Raw genomic sequence first — 21,872 nt, 5'->3', positions numbered from 1 at the left:
CCTGAGCTGAACTCAGACCCTTAACCAACTGAGCCACCCAAGCGCCCCAATAAGTTTAAATGATCAAAGGGAAGGCTGATGGGAGGCTGGCAGACGGTAGTACTCATTTTATTCCCTTTATCTACTCTCTCCTTTTCTTTCTTTGCTCACCCCCTCCCCTAGAGTAAACACCCTTATGAATCCCCAAGAGGCCAGTGTGGTCTACAGAGGCTAAGAAAGGGAAGAAGCGATGGCAGAGAGATTCCAAGGAAGGAAGGGGATCAATATACAATGATTTCTGAAGGCCGAAACCAAAACGTGGCAGGTAGAAAAGATGCCCCCTCTGCACCCAGCTCCCTCTCTTTCTGCCATCTGGCCTCACTATGTGTGACCAACACCCATGACTTCACGTGAGCTCCCATTCTAGGGGCCAAGAAAGTTCCTTTTCCCCTTGTAGTTGAGGGATACAATTATCCAGCAACCCAAATGGTAATAAAGCATTTTCCCAAGGGGGTCTTAAACGAGAATACCGTTAATTCTGTATTCTTCAGTGTAAATTCTTGACTTTGTATCTTTGAGGCAATGTATTCTGAGGTCTAAAGGCACAATTTTACACGATTCATAAAGAGAGGCATGTAGCACATGAGGCTGTCAATAAAATAGGAAAGAATACCTACTCTGATAAAGACAATTGCATTTTGGAGGGGGAAGACATGGGGAAGCAGATTTCAAGAGAGTGCTCACACGTGAGGACTAAGCTGGAAACTGGATTATAATTGGGAATTGTGTCCTAAAATAGCCAGATATGCCTAATAGAGATGGTAGATACAGATGGCAAACAAAAGAACCTGAGAGGGGAGGGTGTTAATCTGGAAACGGATGAATGAGTGATGTTTAGAAAACAGTGGGAGCGGGAACAGTAAAAAGCAAAGGTGAATGAAGAATTAGGTTGCTTGAAACCAGGTTGTTTGGCAGATTCCAGGTCAAAAAAGAAAAACCTGAATGCTACTGTTTTTGTTTCCATTCACTGCTCAGACTGCTATGTCAAATGTCTCCTTCCCATTGGGAGTAAGGTTCCATAACTATCTGTACACTTTTCATTAATGTACGCCTATTTTTACGTAGTTCAAAATGCTAATCCCATATACTAATTAAGGCTTTCCTTCCACCAAAGCTTCTATGCCTGTGGCTCAAGAGACATGAATTGGGGAGGGCGGATGTCCGTGTTTTTACTCTTCCTGCTCCTGCCTGACAGGGGTATGGGGCAGGGCTGGGCAGGCTGCTCTGGGATCTCCGTACTTGCTCTCTCCTAGGCTTTAGCATTTCTGCCATGAAGAGACAGAAGTGAGGGTGAAGGAAAGGGACAAGTCCCTCTTAGTTACCGGCTGCTATAATAATCCTCTTTGGGATCATTAAAGCTTCCCTGGATAACAGTGACTGACAGCTGATGCTCTTGGTGTGTCAGGTGCCCCAGTGCTGGCCACCTAGGGGACACGAGTGCACTTTCCCGGAGTCTTTAAAGGACATCCTCCCTGGGCAATTCCCTGCCCTAGGGGGGTGCACGCAACTGTGCTTCTTCTTTCACTCACCTCAACTCAATCTCCGTTGATAAGCCCCATATCACCTGCTGCTGTCGTCCCCTAGTCTGACAGGACACTCTTGGGGACACCAGCAAAGCAGCTTGACTGCAACTACTTCCTGCTCTATCATTTAGTTTATAAAAAACAAAAACAAACAAAAAAATCCCCAAATCCTAGTCTTTGCCAGACCAAACAGTGGGAAGGCAGGCTACCCATGCCCTATCTCCTTCCAATTACTTCTCACCAAATACTTTTGCTCCTGTAGAGTAGGCACAAGGCTGATCAACAAATTCCTTTTCTGAATGGATATATTAAGCTCCACTTCTTACAAACATCCTCAATTTCTGTGACTTCTTGTCTTAGAGTCTCCCCTTCACCTCTCCCTTGAGGAGAAGAAAAGAAACAGTGCTATCTACAAAAAAATAGTGGCATATAGTTTGATGGAAGGCAGTGTGAGAGATGCTAGTGAGGAGAAAAATGGGCTATCAGGTTGTCTAAAAATGCAGCAAGATGTATCTTACTGGAGAAAATGGGTTTGTCCAGCAAGAAAGAAATTACAAAAGGCTTTCCCTCCAGTCTCCTCTGCCATTGCCCCTTGGCTTTCTATCTGCGCCCTTATGTAACTATATGTGTGCATGTCTTCATACCCTAGACTTTTATGTCTCATTTGAATAAAAAGCTTCTAGGCATTCCAGTGATAAGGCAATTCCATACCAAATTCCAGGATTTCTTCTGATTCATAGCATTTTGGCAACTGCATTATGGAAGAGGAGATCTGGCTATCATTCAGCAATAAGGGGAAAGAAACACTGCCAAGCCTCTGGAAGTCCTAAATTCAAAAGGCCAGGTGTTTGATATAGGGATGCAATGGGAAGGAAGTAGTAATGTGAGTACAGACTCCAGCAAGGTAAATAGGTTCCCAACATGTCTGGAAGTTCCTGATCTGGTTTCAGATGGAGGAATTTAATAAGCTTTAAGGTCTTAAAACCTGAGTGACAAACAGAATACCAAAGGTGGCACAGTGGAAAGCCTTTTAGAACTGAAGTCATAGGATGGGGGCATAAATCTCAGGTCTGCTACTTACTAGTTTTGTGAATTGGAGCAAGCCAACTGACTTGCCGGAGTTTCCCCACTGGCAAAAGAGTGGTAACAATACCTATACAACAGAGTTAACAGCAAGATTTGACGAGGTAACAAAATAAAGCACCTAGGAAAGTGGCCAGGGCCACCATGTACGGCTCTGGAGTCTTTGCACTATACAAGTGTCCAGCCAAGCAAATGAGCAGGGGTTGAAAGAGCATCCAAGCTCTGCTAGTTAAGCCATTGACCCAGCACAGGTCTATAATAGACAGGAGCAAGGGGCAAATTGTCCTCCACCTCTGACACAACCTACCAAGACTTGTATCAAGGGACTCTATCTTCCCACAGCTGGCACCTCTTTCTAATTTTCACAATGCCTGCAATGCTTGGATAGCCACTAGATGAATAAATAAATGGAAGGCAGTGTCTTGTTACTGGGTCATGGCTTAGGCTAATCTTTCTACAGAGGATAGCTCTCAATAAATCCACAAGAGCAGGCTCCAAATGAATGAACTGGTCCAAGTCAAGGACCATCTGCAACTAGATCAGCATTTTTCAATGTATACCTTGTGCTACTGTAGAAAAGAGTTTGTATTTTATAGCTGTGACTCCAAAGTCACAAGCAATAGAGGGAAGAATTTAAAAATGGGACTTCATCACAACTAAAAACATTCATGGTGCCAAAGGACACCATCAAGAAGGTGAAAAGACTACCCAGAAAATATAGGACACAATTTTTTCAAATCATATATCTGAGAAGAAACTTTGATCTAGAAGAGATAAAGAACTATTCCAACTCAATAACAAAAAGACAACCTAATTTTTAAAAATGAACAAAGTGTATAAATGTGCATTTCTCCAAAGAAGACATACAAATAAGCAGTAAACACATGAAAGGTGCTCAATGTCATTAGCCATCTGGAAAATACAATTCAAAACCACGATGAGATAGATACCACTTCACACCCACTAAGATGGCTAGAATCAAATTTTTTTTTAATGTTTATTTATTTTTGAGAGAGGGATTGACAGAGTATGAACGGGGGAGGGTCAGAGAGAGAGGGAGACACAGAATCTGAAACAGGCTCCAGGCTCTGAGCTGTCAGCACAGAGCCCGACGTGGGGCTCGAACTCACAAACCACAAGATCATGACTTGAGCCGAAGTCGGATGCTTAACCGACTGAGCCACCCAGGCGCCCCAAGATGGCTAGAATCAAAATGTCAGATAACAACAAATGTTGGTGAGAATATGCAGAGTTTAGAAAACTATACACTGTTGGTGGGAATGTAAGATGGTGCAGCCACTTTGGAAAATGGTCTGGTAGTTTCTCAAAGTTACCCATGTGCCCTAGCAATTCCACTCTTAGATATATATCTGAGAGAAATGAAAACATATGTCAACATAAAAACGTGCACACAGATGTTCCTAGTAGCAATGTTCCAAAAATGGGAACAACTTTTATGTCTATCAGCTGATGAAAGAATAAACAAATAATGGTATATCCATGCAAGGGAATATTATTCAGCAATAAAAAGGAGTGAAGTACCGAGACATGCTACAACATTGATGAACCTGACACAAAAGACCACATAAGAGAAAAAAGCCTGACACAAAAGACCACATATTGTATGATTCCACTTATATGAAATGTCCAGAAAAGCCAAATCTATAGAAACAGAAGGTAGATTAATAGGGCTGCCTAGAGCTATGGGGTATGGCCTAGGAGTAAGGGGATATGGGGTTGACTGCTAATGGGTGTGGTATTTCTTTTTGTGGTAATAAAAATGGTCTGGATTATGTTAGTGTTGGTGGATGCATAACTCTGTGAATATAATAAAAAGCATGTAATATAAATGGGTGAATTGTATGGTATGCGAATTATTATCTCAAAGGTGTTACCAAAGAAATGTAAATGTATATTTAAAAAAACTTACTGGTGATGCTTGTAAAAATGCAGATGACTGAGCCCTTCCTCACACTTACTAAATTAGAATTTTCTGTGACTGAAACCCAGGAATGTATAATATAAAAAAGTCCACTAGTCATTCTCATAGGCAGTAAGTTTGTTGGCCACATGACCAGTTATGTCATATGAATTAATTGTATTATATTTTTTGTTACAGTTTTTACTGGGAGATTTTTCCTTGTAATAAGTGTGGCATTTCAAGTTCAACAGCTGAGAAATAGTTTGGATAAGACAAAACTCTCTCTTCAGTGTTAATACTTACAGGCAACAAAGTGGAAGAATCTATCTTTTCAGTTTTCCCACTTGGGTGCTCAATGATAAAAATTAAAGGTAGTAAAAATGAAAACCAAGTAAAATTTTGTAATTCATGGTAGAAATTTCCACCATCAATACCATCAACCAAATAAAGACAAGAAGACTAGAAAATTTCTAAAACTTGGGGGATCTAGTTTCTATTTGCCCCTTTGCCACCAACTACTAGGATGAGATTTCATCATTCATATCTCCAACCCTAGCCATTCCTTTGACAGTGTTTACTAAATCTGAATGAAAGTTTGAGATGAAGGTTATTATTTCAACTGCATGACACAATTAATGTTAAAAAGCTAAATATTCCTATTCAAGATATTTTTACTCTTGGATTGAATAACTGTCTTTATATTTGTACAGAATGTTGGTATTTACAAAGTTACAAAGTTAGTATTCACTGGACACTTAATCCTGGAATAATCACTGTGCAATATATGTGGAAGATTATAATAGGCCTTCTGACAGAGACTTCTAGTTGTTCCCCAAGTTGGAAATGTACCCAGCATTTGTTTTCATTAGATATTGTAAGACATCAGATATGGAAATGATCATCATGAAGGAAGTAGTCTGCATTCACAGATCTCTAGAAATAGATGTATTGCATGTCACAAAGGGCCACACAGAGAAGGACAGGAACGGTCAGGAGCCGGGGGTGAAAGCAGAGCATGGCCCAAAGTCTATTATTAGATTTTATTTTATTTTATTTTATTTTATTTTATTTTATTTTATGTGTGGCAAGTTATGGGTGAGACAGGGTAGCTACACTGAAAACTTTAGGATTGGATAGTTTGAATAGTTTTGGCAGTCTTTGGGCTACAGAGATGGTCTCTAGTGGTCAGGTACCTGGCCCTGGGGAGTTCTGGGGCGGGTACTGGCTTGGTGTATGAGCTTGATAAAGGAGTTGGTTGGGGGTGTGGGCTCTGGATTGGTGGGTTTGTATATCGACAGCACACTCCCAGGAGAGTTGTTCGCCATTTCTAAGAATTAGCTAGCTCCAGGAAGGGTAGTCTCTTGATTAAGGCTCTAAATGCCAGTGCATCAGGAATATAGAAAATAAGGAAATATAATCAATATACTTCCCCCAACTACATGTCTGCTCACTATGTCACATATCTGTCCTAGAATGCTTGAATCATCACTACTGGAAAAATGACATTTCCCAGATTCTCCTGCAGGCAGGAAAGACCACATGATTCATTTCTTGCCAATAAGACAGGGGAGGAAATGATGTGAACAACTTCTAGGACATGTCCTTCAAGGATGGCAACATGGTCCCTCTTCCCTTCTTCCCTCATCCTGCTGCCTAAAATGTCGATGTGGCAGGTGGCTTTCTTGGATCATATGTATAAGGGCAACAGCAGAGGGACGGCAGAAAAGCAAGAGAAAGGGAGTACTCACACTCACGGGCACTGAATGTTTGCCATGCCAATGTTGACCTGTTGATCTGCTTACATTTAATCAGATTGTTTTATGAGAGAGAAATAAACTTACAGCTTGTTAAGTCACTCTAATTTTGAGCCTCTGTTACAAAGATAAGACCTTTATCTTAACTGATAGAGCTGAGCTATTGTGTAGAGTTGTGCAAACATCTTTCGCACTGCACGGTGGACAGCCTCTGTTCTGTCCACGGCAGCCATGAATGTGTACCATTTCTCAGATGAGGACAGGGAGTGTCAAGAAGGTTAGGACATCCTTTTAGTAAATCATAGTAAATCTGAAGCCCTACAAGGATTATAGAACCCAAGGGAGATAATAGGCCAGTTTTACTATAAAATGAAATACAATAATATATCAACATTCTCAGGCAAAAGATAAAAAAAATGTTAAGTACCCACATTCAATATTTGCTTACTTAGAAATGAACATAAGAGATTTAAACAAAAATAGAATTGGAGAGAATTCTGCTGAATGTTGTTCAACATGCTCAGAGGAATAGGATATCTCTTTAAATTCAAAAGCCAAAGTGACAGGCTGTGCGTAGGGGCAGTTATAATGCCTGTGTGTGTGGGTCTATCATTTGCATGCATTACGATGGAAATTGAGCATCCATATTTTACTTACATGTGCCAGTGAAGTGATTGCACTTCCCAGATCCCTTTGTACACATAATTACTTGATTTGTGAGCCAAATGTGTGGTTTAAGGATGGAAATAGGTACACAGCAACTCCATTTGGAAGGTCCAATTTTGACTTAAATGACTAGAAACTTTTTTTTTTTAATGAAAGAAAGATTAGATATAGGATTTAAATTTAGTTTATTTAAAACACTTGATATTTAGGGATTCATTTTTTTTGAAGGGTTCACTTCAAATTAAAATTGCACTTAAATTGGGAGATATAGTTAAGTGATGATTGGGATAATTAATCTGTAAGAAGAAAACAATCAGAAAGTATTATTTTATCAGTAGGCTATATATATATCAGCTCTGCAGCTTTAAGAAAAATAGTGTCAACATTTTATATTTAAATGATTCGTCATGGGGGAGGGGAAGGAAGAAAAGAAGAAAAAGAAAAAAAAAAAAAAAAAAAAGAGGTTAGAGTGGGAGAGAGCCAAAGCATAAGAGACTGTTAAAAATTGAAAACAGGGGCGCCTGGGTGGCTCAGTCGGTTAAGCGTCCGACTTCAGCTCAGGTCACGATCTCACAGACCGTGGGTTCCAGCCCCGTGTCGGGCTCTGGGCTGATGGCTCAGAGTCTGGAGCCTGCTTCCGGTTCTGTGTCTCCCTCTCTGTCTGCCCCTCCCCCGTTCATACTCTGTCTCTCTCTGTCTCAAAAATAAACGTAAAAAAACAAAAACAAAAACAAAACCTGAGAACAAACTGAGGGTTGATGGGGGGTGGGATGGAGGGGAGGGTGGGGGATGGGTATTGAGGAGGGCACCTTTTGGGATGAGCACTGGGTGTTGTATGGAAACCAACTTGACAATAAATTTCATATATTGGAAAAAAAAATAAATGATTCGCAAAAACATCCTGCAATTATCTGCCAGTTGTTCTAAAACACACGTCATAATACTAGCAATTGCAAAACTGAATTTTGTCTCCACACATCTAAGAGATACTTTTCTAAAAACACCCTGGGATTTATAGTTTAATATTCTCAAAAGTTTTCCACTTCCTTGAAAAGTCAATTTTTTTCCTTTTGTGCAAGTATGTTCCATAGGAAATGGAATAGTCTTTTAAAAATTTTTTTAATGTTTTATTTATTTTTGAGAGAGAGAGAGAGAGAGAGAGAGTGTGTGAGCGGGGGAGGGCAGAGAGAGCGGGAGACACAGAATAGGAAGCAGGCTCCAAGCTCTGAGTTGTCAGCACAGAGCCCCATGCGGGCTTGAATCTGAGCTGAAGTTGTACGTTTAACGGATTGAGCCACCCAGGTGCCCCGGAAACGGAATAGTCTTATAGCAAACGTTCTTTACTGATTTAGAAGTTTCCCTACCCATACCTACTGCTGTATTAATTAATATAAACAAAACATTACACTATCTACTATATCCCAAGTTGTAATTAGTAAAAGTGCAGGAGGACTTGTGGCCTCAGGCGAAGACCCCTGGGGGTGCTGGACTCCCTTGGCTGCTGGTGGCTGACATGGGGCAGTGCTGGTAGCCATCTTGAAATAATAGTTTTAGAACAATTTTAACCTAAAATGCTGGGTAAAGTTACACTCAAGAAGTTTGCAGCCAACAGTAGTTTCTAAATTGAATAGGACAACCACCGTTAAATTTTAAAAAGGATGTTGTCGTTGGTTAAAGTAAATGCACAGTGCTGGCATTAATTTTTAACTTCTATTTTGGTGACAAATCTAATCATTATACTATCCCCCTGGTATGGAAACCAAAATATTTTGCTTCCAGGGTAGTATTGGTCCAAAAGATACCATAATCTCAGATGAACTCTAAATTTCTCTATTTCATTTTCCAAATATGATTATACTAGTAATAAAAATAATAATGACAACAAAAATAATAGTCATAATAGCCACCAATCATTGAGCACCTAATGTAGGCCAAGCATATCTTCATGATAACTTTGAAAAGGAGGTATTATTATTCTAGTTTCACAGAAGAGAAAAGTAAAATTCAGAGAGGAAGGACAGTCCCTCAAGCAGCCAAAATATAACTGATTCCTCCACTGCTACTTTTCCATGTACCACATACCTTCTATGTCTCTATATAATCATATATTCCCATGATAGGCTGCAACTGAATTTCCAAAGAATATTGTAACTTTCCCAGGAAGTTGTTACTATTTAGATAGGGGCCCATTTATTACTACTATTTTCTTTCTTCTTTATTAAACTGAAGCTGAACAGAACAAGAACTGCCCTGCTCCCACCCTCCTTAAAAAAAAAAAAAAAAAAAAAAAGGGGGAGGGAGGGGGAAGTGTGTGGTAAAACTACTTACCACATTTGTGTGGCCTCGGACTTAGAAAAGTGCTCTGTAAGTCCTTCCCATCCCGGACATTCTGATAAATTCAGTTCTGGGGACATATTATTTTTATTTTGATAATTTGTCTTCAACCTCATTCCATTTTACGCAAGAACACAGAGAAATCAATTGGTGTTTTGTTTCATTGCTTTTATTCCATTAAATGCTTCCTTTTACCTCCCCCCCTCCCCCCCCCCCCCCATGCTTCAAACTTAACAACATGATAGCATCAGCCTTGGGTATTAGCCCTCACAGATAGTAATGTTCTTGAAATAAGTTCAGTGGGACATTTTGTAATAACGTTACCCATGTTCTCAGACTCCTATCAGTCTCAGAGGTAGTCATAATAAACACAAACTGGAACCTCAAAATCTTGAGGAAATTCTGGCCTTAAAAAAAAAACTGTCTTTGGAGGTCTCTCTAAAGTTAACGTAATGTTTACAAATTGGGTCAATAATCTATAAAAACAAAAACAGCAATCGTTTGAGAAGATAACTGAGAAACCCCTGTTTATACGGTACTAAAAAATACAAACCTAAAATTTTCCAACAAAAGCAAGGCAGTGATTTCATAAGAATAGGACTCCGGAAGGGGAAACTGATCAGTAAAAGTTTTGGCATTTCAAGTGCTCCATTTCCTTAAATAAAGAGAAATTGGGATTTTGAAAACCGGTTTTGTGGCATTTTCATGAAAGTCTAAAGTTTGTAAAGCATGTTTAATGAACATCAGTTCATTTGTTAAAATAGCTTTGAGGCAGTCTTGTTGCCATGTAAAATCTAGTCCTGACTCCAAGTGTTTTCATCTTACTGATATAGCACTTAGAGATACCATGCACTTAGCAATCCTAGGTCACACATCGTGACCTGAAGTGTATATCACAGAGAGCCTCCTCAAGTTCATCTATTTTTGTTACCTCTTGGCCACAAAGCACAACGTGTTTCAGTTTTAATTATTTCTGGAAATTACGATAGCCTGATGAGCTCGTAATGAACACTTTGCACATTCCAGAAATTTCCAACTCAAATATTGATGATTTTCCTTACAACGAATCATCTTAAAAGTTAATTCCCCTGTGGCTTCTACCTTTGAAAACATCTGCTCTTTTAGAACATCTTCTTGCCTTCATATTTTTCACTTCTGTAACTTGCAAACTTCTTTCCCTGTCTCCCACCTTTGTTTATCTAGAAAAAAAGGACCAACACTTCAAGACGTGGATTAAATGTACAGTAGTCCATGAAGATTTTCTGAAGTGACTCCCCTGCTTAGACCCCAACCCCTGCTCCAGCTGCCTGTCAAAATAGCTACTGTAAATTGTGTGCCCTTGCACTATGACATGTATCCCAGAATTGCTACAATTCATGGACTCCATGAGACTTCGCAGGGGCCATGTTTGTACTTGTATCCCAGTTTCTGGAGCAGTGCTTGAAACCTACATATCCTGAAACTTATTAGGTGAAAACGAATGATGAGAAAGAACAAGGCTGGTTTAGATTTTTAGATACTTTTGTTTCCTTCTCAGTCCTCACAATGAAGTAAAATCATTAGTGCACCTATTTTGTCATCATTGAAAAATGAGCCTCGGACACAGGGAGCTGAAATAGCAAGGGACTGCCTGGGTTTGAAACATGGCTTCACCGGTTTCCTGGCTAAATAAACTTAGAAAAGTAACTTCATTCATTCTTCTCCCCAAAAAGAATTCCTGGGTCCATTCATGTGTAAAATAGGTATTGTAACACTGTTTACACCTCACAGGATTCTCCTGAGGACTAGAGGATGTCAGATGCACAGGAGGCTTTGCCCAAGGCCCTGAGGTGCAATCAGCTCTTATACATGACAAATAATTAGGATAGTGTCTCATAAACTATTTGCTATTTATTTATTTTTGGGTGAGCACAAGCTGGGGAGGAGCACAGAGAGGGGGACAGAGGATCCGAAGCAAGCTGCAGGCTAACAGGCTGACAGCAGTGAGCCTTATGTGGGGTTGGAGCTCACCAACTGTGAGATCATGACCTGAGCTGAAGTTGGAGGCTCAAATAACTGAGCCATCCAGGAGCCCCTCTAGCTAAAAAAAAATTGTCACTTTGTGGTGGCTTTTCCTTCTCCTGCTCCTCTTCTCCCCCCAGCGTCTTTATTGAGATACGAGTGACACATAATAATGTGTCCAGAGTTGGAAGATGAAAAAAATTCTGGTGATGGTTGCGACAAACAACATGAACGTACTTAATGTCACTGAACTGTACAGTTAAAAATGATCAAAATGGTAAATTTTCTATCATGTATCTTTTACCACAATATCAAACATTTAAAACATACTTTAAAATGACACACAATAAACTTCACATATTAAAAGTGTACAATATTTTTGGCTACTTTTGACATATGCATACACCTGTGACACCACTGCCCCAGGAAAAACAATGAACATATTCATCATCTCCAAAATATTCCTTGTGTCACTGTGTCATCTGCCCCTCCTCCACCTCTGCCCCCACTCACAGCCAACCACTGATATTCTTTCTATCAGTAATCTATAGATTACTATATATTTTCAGGGCGCCTGGGTGTCTCAGTGGCTTAAGCATCTGACTTTGGCTCAGGTCATGATCTCGTGGTTTGTGGGTCCCAGCACTGTGTTGGGCTCTGTGCTGACAGCTCACAGCCTGGAGCCTGCGTCAGATTCTGTGTCTCTCTCTTCTGTCCCTCTCTCAAAAATAAATAAATACACATTTAAAAAATTAAATAAAAAAATATGGGTTTTCCAGAATTTTATATAAGGGGAGTATGTACTGTATTTAGTCTGGCTTCTTTCTCTGAGATTTATCCATGCTGTTGTAAGTATCAACAGATTATTCCTTTTAATTGTTGAGTAGAATTCTGTTGTATGTATTTTATCAGTGTGTTATCCATTCATCTCTTGATGGACATTTGGTTGGTGTCCAGTTTTTTAGCCATTGCAAATAAAGATGCTATGAGTAGTCACATACAAATCTAAGGACATATGCTTTCATTCTATTGGGCAAATAAGAGTAAAAGGATTGGATCTCATGGTATGTGTATGTTTAACTTCTTAAAGAAACTGTTAAATTGTCCAAAGTCACTGAGCCCTTTATATGACCACCAGCAGTGACTGAGAGCTTCAGTTCACCCATGGCTTGGACATATGGCACTACGGCCTGGAAACTTTCTTGGCAGTAAATTGGGACAACGGTGGGGCTCACCTTGTTTATTTCCTGTCAGGTATCTCTTATGTTTTCTCACCTGACTTCCAGGTACTTTAAAGCCTTTGCTTAATACACTTTGTCCAATTTTCCAGTAATTTCTGGTAAGGGGATAGATCTAGACTCTTTCATTCTACCTTGGTCACAAGTGTAACTCTTACATGCCTTCATTCTTATGATGTGAACACTTTAAATTACCAAGGAAACTAAGAAAGAAGCGACCATTAAATGAAATGACAGTCATATCTCATGCTTTCTAATATTTCAGTTTATAGTGGATGCCAAATAATTAGTCTATTATTTATATTGTGTGACATTTGGATTTGGATCTTTATTATCAAGTAGGTTGAACATAAGAAAATGCAATTTCTCACCGATTTATCTAGGGAGAAGAGGAGCAAAAGGGATATATCACTCTATCTTGGCCAGTTAGTTGCTTTTATGCTATTTCATACTAGCATCAGAAAAGAAAAAGGACTATGGAGTTGCTCAGTTCTGAACCTGATCAACTGTAAGAACGTAATAAATGAAGACCGTTACTGATTTGGTTTGGGTAGCTCAGAAACACAATTATACATCAGCTGAACTGCAAGAGATACTTCTAAGGAATGTTCACTTATCCTACTTTATCTCTCCTATGGTTGATCAGGCAATTCTCATCAAATAGGTTTTGTAAAGAACCCACTTGCCTTAGGTGCTCTGGTGGCTGATGAATAGATACCACATTATGCTTTGCATTTTTTCTGGTGTCAACAGAACACTTCATCTGTTAAGAGACTATTTCCTGGCTTTGGGGAGTTAGTTTAAGCTAACTGCAGCCCTCCAATGAACCAAAAGGAACGTCAGTCCCTGAGACACTCTGATCTGAGTCACTGGTTATTATTTCAGGGGAAGTCAGAGACAGGAGAGGTCGTGAGCTTCTGGATATGAAGCGTTCTAATTAGTGCACATTTTAGGATCCGGTTCCCTCATGTAACCCTTCCATCTTTGATTTGTTTAGAATGAAGGCCAATTTAGATGAGAAAACTATTGTAGACTCCAGGTGGAATAGCTGACATGTATACATTGAGGTGGTGGGGGTGGAAAGTGACAAACCTTCAGGAGAAGTGAAATGGTTCCCAGAAGGTTGAGTAATCTTTGGGGGAGCCTCTCACAGGTGGTGAGTGTCCCGAGGCAAAGAGGAGGCCCTGACTACTAGGTGTTCATTGGTAATAAATCCCTTCAATGCAGGTTCAGACTGGGGATGGCAATGGGGAAGTAAAATACTGTCACTATGTATAAAAGGGCTGCAAATAAATGCACCCGCTTTTCAAGAGCTTCAAACATTAACTTTTTTTGGTGCCAGAAGCCCTGAAGTGAGGCAAAACAAAAACAGTGGTAAAGAGTAAAGGGTGAGAAAGAACAGAAAGCTTAAGTGGTATAGGCTGAAGTCTTTAACAACTACAAAGTCAATGTTCTACCATAATTTTTGAAAAATCATTTTTACCTTTTTTCCCCAGTTTTTGGATCATGGCAAAATGCAGATAACATAAAGTACACTATTTTAAATAACCATTTTTAAGTGTACAGCTCAGTGATATTCAGTACATTCATACTGTTGTGCAAACATCACCACCACCCATCTCCAGAGCTCTTTTCATATTGAAAAAATGAAATTCAATAGCCATGAAACACTAACTCCTCATTCCCCTGTCCCCTCAGCCCCTGGCAACCATCATTTCACTTTCTGTCTCAATAGTTTCGACTATTCCATGCACTTTACAGAGTGAAATGTCTGTCTTTCTGTCAGTACCACACTGTTTTGATTACTATAGCCTTGTGGTAAGCTTTGAAATCAGAAAGTATGAGTTCTCCAGCTTTGTTCTTTTTCAGTATTTTTTGGCTATTCTAGGTTCCTTGAGATTTTTCTCTTTCTGTAAAAAATGTCATTGGGATTTTGAGAGAAGTTGCATTAAATCTACAGATCACTTTGGCTAGCATGACCACTGTAACAATATTAAATTTTCTGTGTCTTCTTTAATTATTTCAGCAATGTTTTGTCATTTTTATTGCACGAGTCCTTCACCTTCTTGGCTATATTAATTCCTAAGTATTTTACTCTTTCTAATGCTATGGTAAATATAATTGTTTTCTTAACTTTGAAGAAGTTCCAGTTTAAGGAGAAAACATTAGAGCAAAATAGTTACGGTCAAAATTTAAAGGTAAATCGGTATTATAATGTATATCTGAGAATCCTTTCTTAAAAAAAAATATGAACACAACTACATGATAGACATTCTATAAATGACAGACATTGATAAAGTATGTAATAACAACATGACTGAACAGCTTTAAATGGTTTTATATTTTCTTAATCACAGTGGTCATATATATGTACAAGCCCTACTAACTACTGAGACTAGATGAGCCATAGATACCCTCCAATATCTCTGTAATCCACAAATTGGCTACCATTATTATATATGGTGTCTGACAAAGTCAGGAAACATAAGAGAAATTTTTGTTTGAACAGTCAATATTTACATTTTCAAATGAAATGCATAATATTTTGTCTTCAACCTCTAGCCAATTTGTCAGGTCCAATATCTCTAAATGTTTATTTATTTTTGCAAGAGACAGAGTGCAAGCAGGGGAGGGGCAGAGAGGGAGGGAGACACAGAATCTGAAGCAGGTTCTAGGCTCTGAGCTGTCAGCACAGAGCCCAACGCAGGGCTCAAACTCACCAACTGGGAGATCATGACCTGAGCCGAAGTCGGTTGCTTAACTGACTGAGCCACCCAGGCACCCCTCAGGTGCAGTATCTCTAAATTTAAACAATAGTTCCTATTGCTAATCTGTAAAAGAAGTCTCCATACACTATTCTCTCTAGATCTCCAGACTCAAAGATATTGAAAGATCTGGAAATCCTTCAGCTAAATGCACATATATATACACACACACCTACATACAATAGCCCTACCCAAGAAGGTTTTATCTCAATTAACCTAGCATTTCCCAAACTTAACATCTTGATGGTAAGCTCCCTGAGGTCATAGACAGTGTATCTCTAGCACCTATTAAAGTACCTGACACACAGAGATGTCAACCCAGATCAGGTGAATGAATGAATGAATGAATGAATGAATAAAGTTTGGGAAACCAATAACTAAACCAGTTTGGTGCTTTCATAGGCCAGAGATCATAAAAAATGTAATTCCAAAGTTAAATCTGTTTTGACACCTGAAACAATCCAGTAACACTATCACTATCCTTTGTAGCCTTTAAGGTCTGGTTAAGTCTCACTACTTCTAAGACTCTTTCTCTTATTACTGCAGTCGTCATCAATCTTCTTCTCTGAAATTTTATAGCACTTTTAGTCTTTACCACATAATTTATACCCAGCTTGTAGAATTCACTATGGCATGTTTGATTTATGGCTATTTGACTTCTGGCTATGCACATTTCTGGTGCTCTGTGAATTATAACTCTTATACGATAACAAGCATGCAGCACACCAATAAACCTCTCATTATTAATAACTATTGTACAATTAATAACTTTACAGCCCTTTATATCAATAAGGTTCATTTAAAACTATTGTCTCATTTGATTTCACAATGGTGGTGCAGTGGATATTAGTGCAATTATTCCCTTTTTGTAGATGGTGCAACTAAGAACCGAAGAAGTTAAATAATGTTTCAGTGATTAGATATTTGTTAGATTATGGACTAAACCCAGCATCTATGACATCCAAAGCCCATTTATTTGCCTCCCTGTCTGTTTTCTGACTGAAAACAGAAGTAAGCCTTGCTCTGACATTCAGAATACATACAATTCTCCAGTCTTTCTGCCCTTCACAACTTTTATCCCAGAAACTAGTTTCTAGACAATCAGTGATTCAAGAGGCTGAAAGGAGAGAGAGAAAGAAAGAGGAAGTAGAGAGAAGTCCAAGGGAAGTAAAGAAAGGAAAAGATACTAAGAAGTACAGACCCAGACTGGAAGACTCTAGGCCTATCTGGCCAGCAGATGTGTTTTGTTTGGCCACCACAGAGCGTTTTTTAAAAGAGTGAGTTCATTGCCAACTTTTAAAATGGCAAGTGTTCTCATCTATATTTCTGGCTTCTCTTGAAAATATGAAATGAAAGGCAGATTAGTCTCAAATTTCTGCATGGTGATAATTTGCTCGAGCTGAGTAGTGACTGCTCCGTCAAGACAGAGAGTGCACCTTCCAGTCCCAACCCTGTCTCTGGTTTAACTCCAGGTAGCATCACTCTTCCAGCCTCTCCAGGGACTTGCAGCTGTTTCTTCTGCATAAAGAAATACAATGGGCTTTATTTTATGCCCATCTCTGACTTTCTATAGATATCTTCAGCTTTAATTTATTTATTTTAATCACCCACATCCTGATCAGAGGGCTACCTGAAGTCACACGCTTTCTTAGCCAAATAAATTCATGCGTTGAACAAATATTTACTGAGTGCCTACTATGTACCCAGAATTGTTTAGGAATCAATTTCATTAATTCAAAGTCATACCTTAGGTTTCCTCTGAAATGACTAATGATTACAAACAATTACTACCTGGTAATGAGTCAGTCTTATGGCTAAAATACAAACACTTTTAATTATGCACATTCAGGATCAAGTTTTGACAATGATTTGGCCATAAAATCCAAGCATCGCTTTAAGGATTCTAAAACGATCAAGTAACACTGGAGTAGATCAAGGTGCCCCAAAGGATTGGTTTGGATATTCTAAAGATTTGTGATTTTGTTTCTGAACTGTGTTACATGTAAGAAAAACAATACAAGTTTTTAATTGGGTTTGCCTCAAGAAGTCAGACAGACTTTGGTTTGAAGATAACAGATGAACCAAAGCTTATTCCTTAATTCCTTAATGTGTTACCTAAAACTTTGAATAAATGGAAAGGTGAGAGCAAAGCAGGTACACAGGGATAAATGTCTCTGAATCTTATTTTCATCCCCAGACATCTCTTCAAAGCTGCTATCACACTCTATGTAGAAATTCTGCTGAATTTAATTAATCATATATGGCTCTACCTTTAATTTCTGATTTATTACAGGAAAGGTAAGGCAAGAAACTATGGTAAGTAAGATGAGACCATCAAAAAGATCTCATGTAGGGGCGCCTGGGTGGCTCAGTCGGTTGAGTGTCCGACTTCGGCTCAGGTCATGATCTCACAGCTCATGATTTCAAGCCCCGCGTTGGGCTCTGTGCTGACAGCTCGGAGCCTGGAGCCTGCTTCGGATTCTGTGTCTCCCTTTCTCTCTGCCCCTAACCCACTCACATTCTGTCTCTGTCTCTCTCAAAAATAAATAGACATCCAAAAAAAAAAAAATTAAAAAAAAAAAAAGACCTCATGTAACTAATCACCATGTGTATTTGTATCTTGTGGCTGCCATAACCAGTTAATAGAAACATAATAGTTTAGAACAACAGAAACTTATCTTCCTAGTTATGGATTAGAAGTGTACACCCAGAAGTCAAGGTGCTGGCAATGCCACTCTCCCTCTGAAAGCTCTAGTGGAGAACATCCCTTGCCCCTCCCAAATTCTTATGGTTCTAGGGGTTCCTTGGTTTATGGCTACAAAATTCAAATATCTGCTTCTCTCTTCACATGACCTTTTCCTTTGTGTCTGTGTCTCTTCCTCTGTCTCTTAAAAAGACACTTGTCATGAGATTATCAGGGTAAACCAGGATAATCTCATTTTAAAACCATTAACTTAATTACATGTTCAAAGACCCTTTTTTCTAAATAAGGTCACATTCATAGGTTCCAGGGGTTAAGATATGGACATATTTGTTTTTGTCTGTTCACTGTTTGGACTGACTATACTATGTTTGAGCTCTTGATGAACCTTTTAGAAACATTTATACCATACAGAAATACTATTAAACTCAATTCAATGTAATGCTCGTGGTTAATTCTATAAAGGGTTTAGCATCAAGTCCTTGGTCAACAACACAAGCTTTAATTCCACCATTATTTCTACAGAAAAAATTAGATGTGATTTATGACATGCCTGCTTATCTGTTTCTTGTAAATATTTAAATGTAAGTTTTGCCAAACAATGTGAGCTCTGAGAATACAAGAATTGTGCCTTATATTTATTTCTATTTTCTACTCAACACTGAAGATAGTCTAATGTATATAGATAGATATTTATTATATGCTTATTGATTAGTACGTTAATTTGAAATTAGTCTTTGTGGTCTCTGTAGAGATTTTGCTAAGGGTATGAATGTACTGGAGGAACAAGGACAGCTTCTGTATGACAGAATATTTTCCTTGGGGTCAGGGGGAAGCATGATCAAGGCTAGCTCTAGGTGTATAAATTCATTTTTTCCCCAATGGGTCCTTCTTATTTGGCTGTTTGCATCGACCTACATACCAGCTTCCAGAAGGTACAGGTAAGAAGAGCAAGCCTATAAAGTCTGTTCAAGAGCAGAGATACAAGAGTATGGCCTAGAAATCTTGACAGAATCCTTTGAATGATTTAGTTAGGACTGAGGCTCTACAGAATTGGCACTGGGAACTATGTCTATAGAACTCAGGGAGAGTGTATTAGTATTTTAGTTGGAACTGCTCTGAACAACTTTCTTGGAAGGAAGGAAAAAAGGAAGGGAGGAAGGAGGGAGGGTTGAAGAGAACTTGTGTGAATAGATATTAGGATCAATAGAAGAGTTATTTTTAGGTTCAGAGAATTTCAAAAGTTTTTTTAGACATAGTAAGAGATTTCAGAGAAAGACTAATTAAAAGTCTGTAGAGAAGTAAAGAAATTTTGCACTGGGTTGGAAGAGTAGCAAACAGAAATTAAAATAGCAGAATGTCATGAGCTGGCTAGAGGTACTTAGTAGCAGAGAAAAACTGATGAAAAAGGAAAAAAATAAATGATTGTGGAGAAGGCTGGAGAAATATAGTGCCTCAGTGTTGCAATTACTAAAGGAATAGCTGGCCAGTCTGGGGTTGCTGGAAGGAATCATTAGTGCTGGTTAAATGAATAAATTCTTGCACTAGAATAATAAAGTAACTTAGAGGCATCAGAAGTTGGGCTGAAGATTTGCAGCGATCCTCTTGATATTTCATTCATTAACCCAGAATATCTTCTCCTAAGCTTCTTTGAACTTCCATTGACAGAACATAGGGACATTTTTTTCCACATTGGAGAAAGAAAACCTACTACAATCATATCCTTTTGTTCATTTTAAGTAGAGGTCTCTTAGATTTCCTTAAGCTCAGTAAAAACATTATCCAGGCGAAGATTCCACTTTACATGGAAATAACTACTAATCCAAAGCCCTAGATTAGTGTCTAAATGGTTTTCCTTTAAACTAGGAAAATTGTAAAACTCTGAACATTTGGTGAGGAACTGGATGAAAGGCTGGGCTCTCTAGACAGTTGTGCTTGGGAGACATGTGAAGTCTACTATCCCTTTTCTGTCTGTCTAGCCAAGGCGTCTCTGAATGCTCAAGGATTGTTTTCAAACCAGATTGATAAGAGGCTAAAAAGACCCAGTCTAAGTTTGCTGGACCTTATCTTTTTCTCCTTAAAATGCCTACTGCACTGTAAATGTGAAACACAACTAGGTAAAAATGAAATCAAACGTGGTCAAAATAAACATGTTTTCCCTTACCAAGATGAATATTACTGTGATTTTTTAGTTGCAGAAGCAATGACAAAGTTGAGATGTGCGTCAGGTGGACGAAGGAGAAACTAGGGGTAAGACCCATGGGCTACAGAGAGAGAACAAAGCTCCCTCTTGTTCCAGAGGGGAGGGCACTGCCTAGGGACATGTCCACTAGGTGGCGATTCATCTCTTATATTCATCCTAAAATTGAAGGCCTGATCTGCTAAACATTATAATGGGCGTGAGAAAGGAAAATATGGATCATTTACTTTAAAAATCACTTTTCTCTGAAAATCAGTTTTGAATAATGGTGAGAACTATCCACATACCTCTTTTAGGGTGAAAATTGAGTCCTACCATTTTGGAAGATTTCATAATCAAGGTTCTGAGTATTAGAGTTGAAGAACTTTGAAGCCGAAAGCAATCTTAGAAGTCATCCCAACAATTATCCTTGCTTTGCAAATGAAAATACCGAGGACCAAAAATATCAAATCATTTGCCTAAGATTACAGTATTACACAGTAAGAGAACCAGAATTAGACTCTATATCACTTGAGTCATCCTGGTCCAGGTTAAAAGCCTTTATCAATAAAGGTACCTATATGTCTGTTAAATTCTAGGCACAGTCCTAGATTCTAGGGATGCAAAAATAGCACTCGTCTTCAATCACCCCTTATAGTATGGTTGGAGAAACACATAATTGAATAGGCAATAGCAATGCAGAGTGCATTAAATAAGGGCTGGTGATGGTGTCTGCCTGGTTCCAGAGCAGAATGTGTCATAGGACAAAGAAGCACAGGCCCTTAAAAAAGCGAGGCAACACTGAATGTTTGGGAGAGGAGGTGACTTCAGAAGCTGGCTAGGGACTCTAACAAAGGCAAAGGTTAGGTATCACAAGCCAGCGGTTTGATGAGAAGTAAGACACTTAGTGCCAGCGGTTAACCGCAGGCGGTGCCATAACCCCAAGCTCCAGGACCCACGTTGGAGTCAGGTTGCCTCACAAATCACAAGCCCAGGCAAGTGGGTAGAGACCAGAAGATGGGCAGGATGCAGTAAGCCAGAGGGCCAGGCAAAGTAGTGAGGAAAACATCTTGATAAGGAAGCTGAACAGCAGTTGATCAGGTAACAGAGTAAGGATACAAGAATCTGGTGTGCAAGTCTATTTTGTATTAGTCAAGAAGCTTCTGATACACATTTTGCTGGGACAAGAAATAGTTCCAAGACATGAGCAGCTCAGAATCTGTTGGCAAGTTCTACACAAGTAGAACTCCACTCATTCTTTCTGTTTCTCTTGATAAAGCTATACAGAGAGGGATTCCATTTACTCACCTGGCAAGTGCACCCAGCCATGGCATTATTCTCATCAAAAGCTTAACGAAACCAGTATGCAAAATCTCAAAAACTCATGCTCATCTTAAAACATATTTAGGAAGGCTGATGAAAGGGAGAGGAGGGAAGGTATTAGATAGAGTAGGTACCTGGCCCCTTTTGAAAAGAAACTGTCTTGGAGTCCATTTATGGAGAATCTCTAGCTGTGCAAAACTTACCACATACATGCGGCCAGAAACAGTTTCCAATCGAGAGGAAGCACTGGGTCCTGGGAAAGACAGAAGCAAAACCACGGAGTGAATTGTGTGTGAGGAAGACAAGTTCTTCCTTTATCCCAGAAAATGAATGCCAACTCAGGCC

The 21,872-nt window shown here is 39.1% G+C and overlaps 1 protein-coding gene across 11 annotated transcripts in view; it reads right to left on the bottom strand.

The window, feature by feature from the left end:
• The window catches only part of XRCC4 (X-ray repair cross complementing 4), a 313,377-nt gene that overhangs the window by 8,455 nt on the left and 283,050 nt on the right, over positions 1–21,872 (bottom strand). For 6 of the 11 annotated variants that reach the window (XR_006203731.1, XR_006203710.1, XR_006203702.1 and 3 more), the window contains one exon: positions 21,731–21,780. The exons of 1 other annotated variant lie outside the window; for it this stretch is intronic. The gene's annotated coding sequence lies outside the window, so the exon portion shown is untranslated. Of the gene's footprint in view, positions 1–9,355; positions 9,391–9,594; positions 10,520–18,753; positions 21,781–21,872 lie in introns of those variants that run through there. 4 more of the 11 variants (XR_006203717.1, XR_006203716.1, XR_006203724.1 and 1 more) reach the window with 4 other exon arrangements.

Source organism: Panthera leo, chromosome A1 (assembly GCF_018350215.1).
Source record: "Panthera leo isolate Ple1 chromosome A1, P.leo_Ple1_pat1.1, whole genome shotgun sequence".
Classification (NCBI taxonomy): Eukaryota; Metazoa; Chordata; class Mammalia; order Carnivora; family Felidae; genus Panthera; species Panthera leo.
This window is presented reverse-complemented; position numbering and strand designations above follow the sequence as displayed.